Here is a 12253-nt window from a genome sequence, read left to right on the forward strand (position 1 = left end):
GGACTGGTTTCTTGCTGCAATCCAGTGCCACAAACCACAGGGAGATATTGTAGTAATCCAGTTACAAATTCCACAGGGATGGATTGCTACTGCAGTAACCTGGTCTCGCAATACACAGGGACAGAGGGTTCCTGCACTAATCCAATCCGACACTCTGGGGAGAAATTTACTGCTGCAATCCAGTGTCACATTCCACACCGAGATATTGTTACTGCAGTAATCCTGTCTCACGCTCCACAGGGCAGAGGGTTACTGCAGTAATCCAGTTACAGCTTCCAAAGGGGGAGATTGCTACTGCGGTCATCTAGTCCCGTATTACACAGAGGCAGAGGGTTCCCACTGTAATCTAAACCGACACTCCATGGGGGCTCTGCAGTAATCCAGTGCCACACTCCACAAAGAGAAAACGTTACCACAGAATTCCCGTGCCACACTTTACAGGACAGAGTTTCATTGCAGTAACTCAGTCCCACATTCAAGGCAGTTCAGTGTTACTGAAGTAATCCTGATACACATTCCGCAGGGCACTGCATTACTGCTTTCATCATGTTTAACATTCATTGACAATAATATAGAAAACCTTGATTTATGTCTCCCTTTAGTCTTTCCTGTTCAAATCAAAAAGAGCTACGTTTCAATTTTTCTTCCTAATTAGTCCCTGATTTCTGATATCCTGTGAAGCTTGGCAGGGCCCTTTCTCGTGGCTCCAACATCCTCCCTGCTATTGCATAGTAACTGTTCTTTGGGGGTGGCACGTTGGCGCATTGGCTGACACCTCTGCCTCACAGCGCTGAGGACCCGGGTTCAATCCCGGTCCCGGGTCACTGTCCGTGTGGAGTTTGCACATTCTCCCCGTGACTGCGTGGGTCTCACTCCCACAACCCAAAAATATGTGCCGGGTAGGTGGATTGGCCACGCTCAATTGCCCCTTAATTGGAAAAAAATTAATTGGGTGCTCTAAATTTAAAAGAAAAAAAAAACTGCTCCAGCTGCCAGGTTCTTTGACGCTAATTCCGGCCCCAGCAGTTAGAATACCTGCTGTGCTGGGAATTGCTCAGAATTCATGCCAGCAGAGTGCTGAAACATTAGCATTCCCTGAATTGCTCCACAAATAGCGCCCCAAAGGGAACACGAACCGCACGCAATTCAGTTCCGCCGTCAATGTATCCCAAATGAAGAATTTCACCCACTATCTGCATATCCTTCGATTCCTTAGCACATCCTTAACCTCATCTATGCTATTCACCTCAGGTGGTAGCAGGTTCCACAGTCTAATTCACTACTTCATTTATTAGTCACTATCCCTAATATTTGTCCCATAGCTTTGGTCTCCCCTGCTTGTGGAAGCATCTTCTCTATGTCTTTCATATCAAACTGCTTAATCTTTGTAATGCTCTCCCTCAGTCATCCCTTTTCTAAACAGCCACAGCCGGTCCAGCACTTTCCTCAACTCTAACCTCTCAGCTCCAACATTGCCCTCGTGGTTCTGGAGTCATATGTAGACCAGACCTGGTAAGGACAGAAGATTTCCTTCCCGAAAAGGACATTAGTGAACCAGGTGGGTTTTTAAAAAAGATAATTTATTGAAGGTATGTCCAGAGGTTACAAAAAATACAACAGTCCATAACACAAAACAATATCGAACACTGCAAAACATATTAACAATGCATATAACACAATGCAATATAACCAGTAGGAATCCCCACATATACAAGTATATCAGCTACACCCCAAAGAAATTTTTTAAAAGCAAAATAGAGTACCCCACAACCCTTAACAACCAATAGTTACTGTACCCTACCACCCTCCCCTACAGAGTGGAAACTACCACTGGATTTGATGAGTACCTACTCGGTGACAATGGTGGAGAGCTGAGGTCAATGTCCTTAAGGACGTCTCTCTACATGAGGCCTACTCCAACCTGCACAACGACTATTGATCCAACGTCCATTTCCGGGCCATGAAAATGTTAGCCCAGAAGTAACTTTGACAATTAGGAAGGGCCAGGCCGCCACCCCGGTCTACTCCTCTGCAGACAAACTCTTTTAATACGTGGAACCCTTCCCGCCCCCACAAAGCCCAGAATAAGCCTATTGATCTTTCTGAAATTCTGGAATGCAAAAAGGAACCTAGGCAGGATCACCATCTTTACTGTCTGGACTCTCTCAAACAGAGATAGCGGCAGACTGTCCCATCTTTCAAACTCCTCTTTTATCCACTCCACTAAACTTGCCAGATTTACCTTGTGAAGCTGGGCCCAGTCCCGTGCCACCTGAATCCCCAGATAGTGAAAGCTCTTTCTAGACAGGCGAAATGGGAGCCCACACAAACACCCCTCCTGCCTTCCGGAACCAATCAGAAACATCACGCTCTTTTCCGTATCAAGCTTGTAGCCGGAGAAGGCGCTAAACTCCCTCACAATCCCCAGAATCTTATCAAATGAGTCCATTGGGTTAGAAAAGTACAACAGGAGGTTATCCACGCACAAAGAGAGCCAGTGCTCCACTCCCCCCCCCCCACCCCACACACTCAACACCCCTCCGTTACCCAGACGTCCGAAGAGCCATTGCCAATGGCTCGATTGCAAGGGCGAAGAGCAGAGGAGAGAGTGGGCACCTCTGCCTCGTCCCGCTCTGCAAATACTCACGAGTTTTCATAGAATTTACAGTGCAGAAGGAGGCCATTCGGCCCATCGAGTCTGCACCGGCTCTTGGAAAGAGCCTACCCAAGGTCCACACCTCCACCCTATCCCCATAACCCAGTAACCCCACCCAACACTAAGGGCAATTTTGAACACTAAGGGCAATTTATCATGGCCAATCCACCTAACCCGCACATCTTTGGACTGTGGGAGGAAACCGGAGCACCCGGAGGAAACCCACACACACACGGGGAGGATGTGCAGACTCCGCACAGACAGTGACCCAAGCCGGAATCGAACCTGGGACCCTGGAGCTGTGAAGCAATTGTGCTATCCACAATGCTACCGTGCTGTCCTAAAATAATAAATACAAGTAGGGGAATTTATTTCCCCAAGTTTCATTCACAGATGCCATTAAACTACACCACTTCTGACTAGAACAATCGCCTTTTATCTAGTCTTGTGGGAGAGTGTTCGATCAGAATGAAATGAAATGAAAATCGCTTATTGTCTCAAGTAGGCTTCAAATGAAGTTACTGTGAAAAGCCCCTAGTCGCCACATTCCGGCGCCTGTTCGGGGAGGCTGGTACAGGAATTGAACCGTGCTGCTGGCCTGCCTTGGTCTGCTTTCAAAGCCAGTGTTTTAGCCCTGTGCTAAGGATTAATATTAATAATAATCGCTTATTATCACAAGTAGGTTTCAAATGAAGTTACTGTGAAAAGCCCCTAGTCGCCACATTCCGGCGCCTGTTCGGAGAGGCTGGTACGGGAACTGAACCCACGCTGCTGGCATTGTTCTGCATTACAAGCTGTTTAGCCCATTGTGCTAAACCAGCCCCTCACCTAAACAAACCCTGTTAGAGGAGATGCTTGCTTTTGGGGCTTACCCAATCTACAAATCCCTGTCTGAACCCAAATCGCTCCAAAATGTCAAATAGGTACGCCTATTCCACTCGGTCAAATGCCTTCTCAGTATCCCCTAACACCACAAACTCCGCCTCACTTCCTCCTGCGGGCATCATGATTAGGTCCAATAACCTTCGTATATTGGTTGCTAACTGATGCTCGATCAATAACTCCTGAAGCGAGATTGGAGACAATTGAAGGCTTTATTGTACTAGATGTTTCCCCCAGCAGCGCAGGTACAGAATGCAGCTGCTGGGGAGACACAGGCTCTTATACTCCGCCTTACTGGGCGGAACCAACAGGCAGGCTTCACCAATGAAATAGCAGTCTCAGTGTACCTCCCACACCAATGGTCTTACAGCATTATTCAGGGTACCGTAATACCCCTAATACCGACTACCACATTCACCCCCTGTTAAAAAAAAGAGTCCGGCGGGGGGGAGGGGGGGGGGGTGGTCTCGTGTTATACAGTGGTAAAGGTGTAGGTTATGGTGGTACCCAGTATACATTAGCACAGTGTTTTGCCTCGTTACATGTCGCAACTATTTACAGTAATTATTTACAGTCAGGATGAAGCAATTAGTCGATCGGGGCCCCTGGTCATCCTCTGCGATCGCCGTAGCTTCGGCGGTGATGCAGGCACCGGCTCGGGCATCCGTTGCTCCGGGAGCGTGGCTTCGGCTTCTTCAGCAGCTTCATCACCCCTAGATGGGACCAGTGGAAGGACCGATCCACCTGGGAAGGGGGCGGCTGTGGGGTGCGCCGGTTAGGGAGGATGAGGTCGGTAATGGAGGTGTGGATGGGGATCCAGCGGGCGCCAGGTCTCATAGGGAGACCGTATCCTGTCTGCCGTCGGGGTACGCCACATAGGCGTATTGAGGGTTAGCGTGCAGGAGGTGGACCCTCTCGACCAATGGGTCCGTCTTGTGCGCCCGCACGTGTTTGTGGAGCAGGATGGGTCCAGGAGCTGCCAGCCAGGTTGGGAGCGAGGTGCCGGAGGAGGACTTCCTAGGGAAGACAAGGAGATGTTTGTGAGGGGTTTGGTTGGTCGTGGTACAAGCAGTGATCGGATGGACTGGAGGGCATCCGGGAGGTCCTCCTGCCAGCGGTAGACAGGGAGATTACTGGACCGTAGGGCCAGTCGGACGGTCTTCCAGACCGTTCCGTTCTCCCTCTCCACCTGCCCGTTTCCCCGGGGGGTGTAACTGGTCGTCCTGCTCGAGGCAATGCCCTTGCTGAGCTGGAATTGACGCAGTTCGTCGCTCATGAAGGAGGACCCCCTATCGCTGTGTATGTAGACGGGGAAACCAAACAGCATGAAGATACTGTGGAGGGCTTTTATGACAGTGGCTTCAGTCATGTCGGGGCAGGGGATGGCGAATGGGAACCGGGAGTACTCGTCAATCACGTTCAGGAAGTACGTGTTGTGGTCAGTGGAGGGGAGGGGCCCTTTGAAGTCCATACTGAGGCGTTCAAAGGCACGGGAAGCCTTTATCAGGTGCGCTTTCTCTGGCCAGTAGAAGTGCGGCTTGCACCACGCGCAGATTTGGCAATTCCTGGTGGCGGTCCTGACCGCCTCGATGGAGAAGGGCAGGTTGCGGGTCTTAATGAAATGGAAGAATCGAGTGACCCCCGGGTGGCAGAGGTCCTCGTGGAGGGCCCGGAGGCGGTCCACTTGTGTGGTGGCACATGTGCCGCGGGACAGGGCATCAGGAGGCTCATTTAGCTTCCCGGGACGATACAAGATCTCATAGTTGTAGGTGGAGAGTTCGATCGTCCACCGTAAGATCTTATCGTTCTTTATCTTACCCCGCTGTGCATTATCAAACATAAAAGCAACCGACCGTTGGTCAGTGAGGAGAGTGAATCTCCTGCCGGCCAGGCAATGCCTCCAGTGCCGCACAACTTGTACTGTGGCCTGGGCCTCCTTTTCAACTGAGGAATGGTGGATTTCTGAAGCATGGAGGGTGCGTGAGAAGAAGGCCACGGGTCTGCCCGCTTGGTTGAGGGTGGCCACCAGAACTACGTCGGATGCGTCGCTCTCGACTTGGAAGGGGAGGGATTCATCAATTGCGTGCATCGTGGCCTTTGCGATGTCCACTTTGATGCGGCTGAAGGCCTGGAGAGCCTCTGCCGACAGGGGAAAAACTGTGGATTGAATTAGTGGGCGGGCCTTGTCCGCATAGTTGGGGACCCACTGGGCATGATACGAAAAAAATCCCAGGCTGCGTTTCAGTGCCTTGGAGCAGTGGGGGAGGGGGTACTCCATGAGGGGGCGCATGCATTCGGGATCTGGGCCTATGACTCCATCATGCACTGCGTGGCCAAGAATGGCTGGACGGTCAGTGCTGATCACGCATTTGTCCTTGTTATATGTTAGATTAAGGATTTTTGCGGTATGGAGGAATTTTTTGAGGTTGGTGTCGTGGTCCTGCTGGTCGTGGCCGCAGATGGTGACGTTATCGAGGTATGGAAACGTGGCCTGCAAACCGTACCAGTCAACCATTCGGTCCATCTCCCGTTGGAAGACCAAGACTCCATTTGTGACACCGAAGGGAATCCTTAGGAAGTGGTAGAGCCTCCCATCTGCTTCGAATGCAGTGTATTTCTGGTTGCTAGGGCAGATGGGGAGCTGGTGGTAGGCGGATTTTAGATCCACCGTGGAAAAGACCTTGTATTGTGCAATCTGATTGACCAGATCAGCTATGCGGGGGAGAGGGTACGCGTCGAGCTGCGTATACCTGTTGATGGTCTGACTATAATCGATGACCACCCTATGCTTCTCCCCGGTCTTTACAACCACTACTTGAGCTCTCGAGGGACTGTTGCTAGCCTCAATAATACCTTCCTTCAGTAACCGCTGGACTTCCGACCTAATGAAGGTCCGGTCCTGGGCTCTGTACCGTCTGCTCCTGGTGGCGACGGGTTTGCAATCCGGGGTGAGGTTCGCAAACAGGGAAGGTGGATCGACTTTGAGGGTTGCGAGGCTGCAGACAGTGAGGGGGGGTATAGGGCCGCCAAATTTAAAAGTTAAGCTCTGGAGGTTACATTGGAAGTCTAACCCTAGGAGCGTGGCAGCGCAGAAGTGAGGAAGGACGTAGAGCCGGTAATTTTTAAACTCCCTTCCCTGGACCGTGAGGTTCGCTACGCAAAACCCTTTGATCTCGACAGAGTGAGACCCGGAGGCCAGGGAGATTTTTTGATTAACGGGGTGGACGGGGAGAGAACAGCGTCTTACCGTGTTGGGGTGTATGAAGCTCTCTGTGCTCCCGGAGTCGATCAGGCAGGATGGTTCGTGCCCATTGATGAGCACGGTGGTCGTCGCAGTCGAGAGTGTTCGGGGCCGAGACTGGTCCAGGGTCACCGAGGCAAGTCGTGGCAAAGTTTGGATGTATTCCTTGGGCGGTGTGTGGTCATCCGAACCGGAGTCGTGAAAGTCCAGCCAAGATGGCGGCGCCCACTGGTCTCACATGGCTGGTGGTGTACAAGATGGCGGTGCCCATCCATCGCACGTGGTCCCCAGGGAACAAGATGGCGGTGCCCGTAGGCCGCACGTGGCCCTGGAGAAGGAAGATGGCGGTGCCCGCTGGCTGCACGTGGCTCGTGGAGAGAGTTGTGGTGGCGGTCCCGGGTCGCCCCCGGAGACCGCCGCGACTGCCGGGCCTGGCATACTGCCACGAAATGGCCCTTTTTGCCGCACCCTTTGCAGATGGATGAGCGGGCCGGGCAGCGCTGCCGGGGGTGCTTGGCTTGCCCGCAAAAATAGCAGTGGGGCCCCCCCGGGGTTCCCTGGCAGTCTCGCAGCACAAGCTTGTGGGGGAATGGGGGATGCATCGGAGTCGGCCGCAGGGGGGGGGGGGGGGGTTCCACGCTGCCCAAGGGGCTGCCGCGCGGCCAGGGACGTAAGCGCGGGCGTTTCGGGAGGCCACATCCAGGGAGCTAGCAAGGGCCCGTGCCTCCTTGAGGCCTACTGTCTCTTTCTCCAGCAATCGCTGACGGATTTGGGAGGACAGCATACCTGCAACGAATGCGTCCCGGATCAAAGGTTCTGTGTGGTCACTGGCCGAAACTTGTGGGCAGTCACAGTTCTTCCCTAACACCAGGAGCGCACGGTAGAACTCCTCCAGCGATTCCCCGGGGATTTGTTGCCTCGTCGCTGGCAGATGTCGGTGGTAGAACCTTAGTTATGCCACACTTGGAGTGTAGTGTTCAATTCTGGTCGCCACACTACCAGAAGGATGTGGAGGCTTTAGAGAGGGTGCAGAAGAGATTTACCAGAATGTTGCCTGGTATGGAGGGCATTCGCTATGAGGAGCGGTTGAATAAACTCGGTTTGTTCTTACTGGAACGACGGAGGTTGAGGGGTGACCTGATAGAGGTCTACAAAATTATGAGGGGCATAGACAGAGTGGATAGTCAGCGGCTTTTCCCCAGGGTAGAGGGGTCAATTACTAGGGGGCATAGGTTTAAGGTGAGAGGGGCAAGGTTTAGAGTAGATGTACGAGGCACGTTTTTTACACAGAGGGTAGTGGGTGCCTGGAACTCGCTACCGGAGGAGGTAGTGGAAGCAGGGACGATAGTGACATTTAAGGGGCATCTTGACAAATACATGAATAGGATGGGAATAGAGGGATACGGACCCGGGAAGTGTAGAAGATTGTAGTTTAGTCGGGCAGCTTGAGCCAGACACCACAGGTTGTCAGGTCGCGTCCTTTGGGGCCTCCATGAGGCACCCACTGCCACCGACTTCTGTATCTCAGTACCCAACATAACTCACACCGTCAGCCTCCCCACACCTCCCCCATCCCAATCCGCACCCCCCCCCGCCCTCAGGATAAACCAAAAAGAAGAAATATTCAAAACTCTGCCCTTCTCACACCAGTTTGTCCCACACATCCCTTCCGTTTACTGGTTCTCACACCAGTATAGTGGCCCCGCACAAGGGCTGCAACTTCCCTGAACTCGCCATGTCACCCAAACCCGATCAGAAAAAAAACATCCCAAATAAAAGTTTCCCCGCGCTGGAGCCACCAAGTTCACGGCCGTTTACCGCATGGCCGCCACCGGAAGTCTAGGTGGGCTTTTATGACAATTAATGATATCACCATTACTGAAACTAGCTTTGAATTCCAGATTTATTAATGGGATTTAAATTTCACCACCAGGTGCCATGGTGGAATTTGGACCCTTGTCCCCAGGGCATTAACCTGAGGCCTCTGGCTTATTATTTCAGTGACATGGTCTAACCAAGGTTCCATAGGTGCACATCACCAAAAATCTGTCCTGGTCCACCCACGTCGACGCTACCACCAAGAAAGCACAACATCACCTATACTTCTTCAGGAAACTAAGGAAATTCAGCATGTCCACATTGACTCTTACCAACTTTTACAGATGCACCATAGAAAGCATCCTATCTGGCTACATTGCAACCTGGTATGGCAACTGCTCGGCCCAACACCGCAAGGAACTTCAGAGAGTCCAGTCCATCACACAAACCCGCCTCCCATCCATTGACATGGGAAAGTGGGCAGCATAATCAAAGATCCCTCCCACCCGGCTTACTCACTCTTCCAACTTCTTCCATCGGGCAGGAGATACAAAAGTCTGAGAACACGTACAAGCAGATTCAAAACAGCTTCTTCCCCGCTGTTACCAGACCCCTAAACAACCCTCTTATGGACTGATCTGACTAATACTACACTCCTGTATGCTGCACCCGATGTCTGTGTATTTACTCTGTGTACCTTGTGGGGCCCTATTACATTGTTTTTCTTTCATGTACTAAATGATCTGTTTGAGCTGCACGCAGAAAAATACTTTTCACTGTACCTCGTATACATGATAATAAACAAATCCAAGCCAATATATTAGAGAGTGCCAAAGAACCGCATGCAATAGGAACAGAAATGTACCATTTACTCCTTGCCCCTGTTCTGTCATTTAATTAGATCATGTTTTGTTTTAGTCTGTTAACTCCGTAGCTGCCTCTTCAGCACCCTTCAATACGCTAGCCCAACACAAATCTATCAGTCTCGATTTAGAAATTTCCATTGACCCGCAGCTGTTTCTTTTAGGAGTAAACGCTCCAACTTTCCACTACCTTTAGTGTGAAGGAATATTTCCTGACATCAACCCTAATGTCAGGGTCCAGCTCTAATTTTAAGATTATGCCCCCTTGTTCTGCGCTCCACCCCTCCAGGGGAAATAGTTTCCCTTTCAACCCTGTTAATTTTATTAATCATCTGAAACGTCTGAATTAAAATTACCCCTTAATCTTCTATATTCTAGGGAACCTGACCTCGTAACTTAACCCTTTTAGCCCCCGTCTGATTCTAATAGAACATAGAGCATACAGTGCAGAAGGCCATTCAGCCCATCACGTCTGCACCGACCCACTTAAGCCCTCACTTCCACCCTATCCCCATAACCTAATAACCCCTCATAATCTTTTTGGACTAAGGGAAATTTAGCATGGCCAATCCACCTAACCTGCATGTCTTTGGACTGTGGGAGGAAACCGGAGCACCCGGAGGAAACCACCGCAGACTCGGGGAGAATGTGCAGACTCCGCACTGACAGTGGCCCAGCGGGGCATTGAACCTGGGATCCTGGTGCTGTGAAGCCACAGTGCTAGCCACATGTCTCTGTATTGCACCCCCTCTAAACTCAAAATCTGCACCTGAACTGGGCATCTCCCTCGCCACATGCCACCCACCATGTCGGATAAGATAATGACTTCGAAATACAGAGGACCCTTCCTACTACAGCAACAATGACATTCCTAAACCTGAACACCAGGTCAAAGAAATAACCTGATGATGCAACTGGTACATACATGAGTCCAGTGCTTTCGGTATGAACACACAAAGAGCCCGGGACCTGTACCAATAGCATTTAATATACCAATGCTCTCCATCAATACCACCAACCTCACCACTCACCCACATGGGTCACATTAATGGAGCACTCAGTAACATTTAGTCAGCAAATAAAAGTAATTTGTATTCTGTTCCTCCTTGTGCAAACAATCTGGCCCACATCCTGCTCCAGCCTCCGTTTATTGATGACACTCGACAATAAAAGAGTTCTGGCAAATTTCAATCAGAAGTTGAATTTCTGGGGAAAAGGGGGAACCTGACACATTCTATCTTCAAACGTTGAGGTCCCGAGGCAGGATTCCGACTTGGTGCACATTAGAAATTGAACTTTACATAACTCACCCTCCAGAGCCATCACTGTTCCCTGCTTCAATGTTTGAATTCATTTTTACAACATTTCTTCAGCTTCAAAAACTCCTTGCTACTAAAAACAGCCCTCAGGATCGCAGGTGGACGGTTTGCCAATTGCCCCTACCTTGTCAGATTCCCGATGCTCTCGTCTGCTGGTCTTCAGTTAGCTAGATGCTTGGAACCTGCTTCCCTGCGAGCACAACATCATACAATCAACAAGACCAACTGTGCTCTGAACTAATGCTATGTCACACACACACACACACACACACAAACTGTGAGGAAGTGTCTGTCCACAAGGACCTATCAGCAGAGTTGGAACAATTCTTTTATGTTCAACAGTGCTCCCTCCTGGTGTGCAAACAATCACACTGTTTATAGAGAGCAGAAGGAAGCAAAGAGAGATCGCCCTCACATCTTTAGAGTTCAGACACTGTGTAGCTCAGGAGGTAGGTACCAATCTGCAGCCAGCCAAAGGACTGAGAAAGGTGATAAAAAGTGAGAGAACAAAGAAAATCAGGAATGCGCAAGGTGCCAGGTTTAGTGGGGGACACAAAGATTTTTAACAATAATCTTTATTGTCACAAGTAGGCTTACATAACACTGCAATGAAGTGACTGTGAAAAGCCCCCAGGCGCCTGTTCAGGTACACAGAGGGGGAATTCAGAATGTCCAATTCACCTACAGATTTGAGTGTGGTAGGGCTGGAGGAGGTTTCAGAATTAGGGAGAGGTGAGGCCATGATGAATAGATTTGAAAACTAGGGCGTGAATTTTAAAGTTGAGGCAGGATGAGCTCCAGTGGTTGGCCATGCGGGTGTGGGAGGTTAAAGCCGGTCTGATTGAGGTGTTGAAGATATTTTAAGGAGACAGAAACTATTCCCTCTGGTGTGTGCATGTGGGGGGTGGGGGGGTTGTTAGCTCTGCGGCCTCACGGCGCCGAGGTCCCAGGTTCGATCCCGGCTCTGGGTCACTGTGCGTGTGGAGTTTGCACATTCTTCCCGTGTTTGCATGGGTTTCGCCCCCACAACCCAAAGATATGCAGGGTAGGTGGATTGGCCACGCTAAATGGCCCCTTAATAAAATCTGTCTAACTCAGCCTTGAGTATGTTCAACGACCCGCTCTCTGGGAAGAGAATTCCAAACACTACGACCCTCTGAAAATAAAAATAAATTTCTCATCTCCATCTGAAATGGGAGACCCAAAATCACAGAATTGTTACAGCGTCGAAGGAGGCCATTCAGCCCATCGTGTCTGCACCGGTTCTCCGAATGAGCACTTCACTCACCGCCATTCTCACGCCTTCTCCCCGCAAGCCTGCACTTTGTTACTTTTCAATTAATCATCTAACGCCCCCCCCCGCCTTGAATGCCTTGATTGAACCCACCTCCACCACACTTTCAGGCGGTGGATTCCAGACCCCAGACACTCGCTGTATTAAAAAGGTCTTTCTCATATTGCGTTTGCTTCTTTT

General features: G+C 50.6%; 1 protein-coding gene across 1 annotated transcript in view; it reads right to left on the reverse strand.

Annotated features, from left to right (window-relative positions):
• LOC140389059 (anoctamin-7-like) overlaps positions 1-11008 on the reverse strand; it is a 275652-nt gene extending 264644 nt beyond the window's left edge. Inside the window, exon 1 of the mRNA XM_072473221.1 lies at positions 10904-11008. The gene's annotated coding sequence lies outside the window, so the exon portion shown is untranslated. The remainder of the gene's footprint in view (positions 1-10903) is intronic.
• Between the last annotated feature and the right edge of the window lie 1245 nt (positions 11009-12253).

The sequence above is a fragment of the Scyliorhinus torazame genome, chromosome 14 (genome assembly GCF_047496885.1).
Source record: "Scyliorhinus torazame isolate Kashiwa2021f chromosome 14, sScyTor2.1, whole genome shotgun sequence".
In the NCBI taxonomy this organism is placed as follows: Eukaryota; Metazoa; Chordata; class Chondrichthyes; order Carcharhiniformes; family Scyliorhinidae; genus Scyliorhinus; species Scyliorhinus torazame.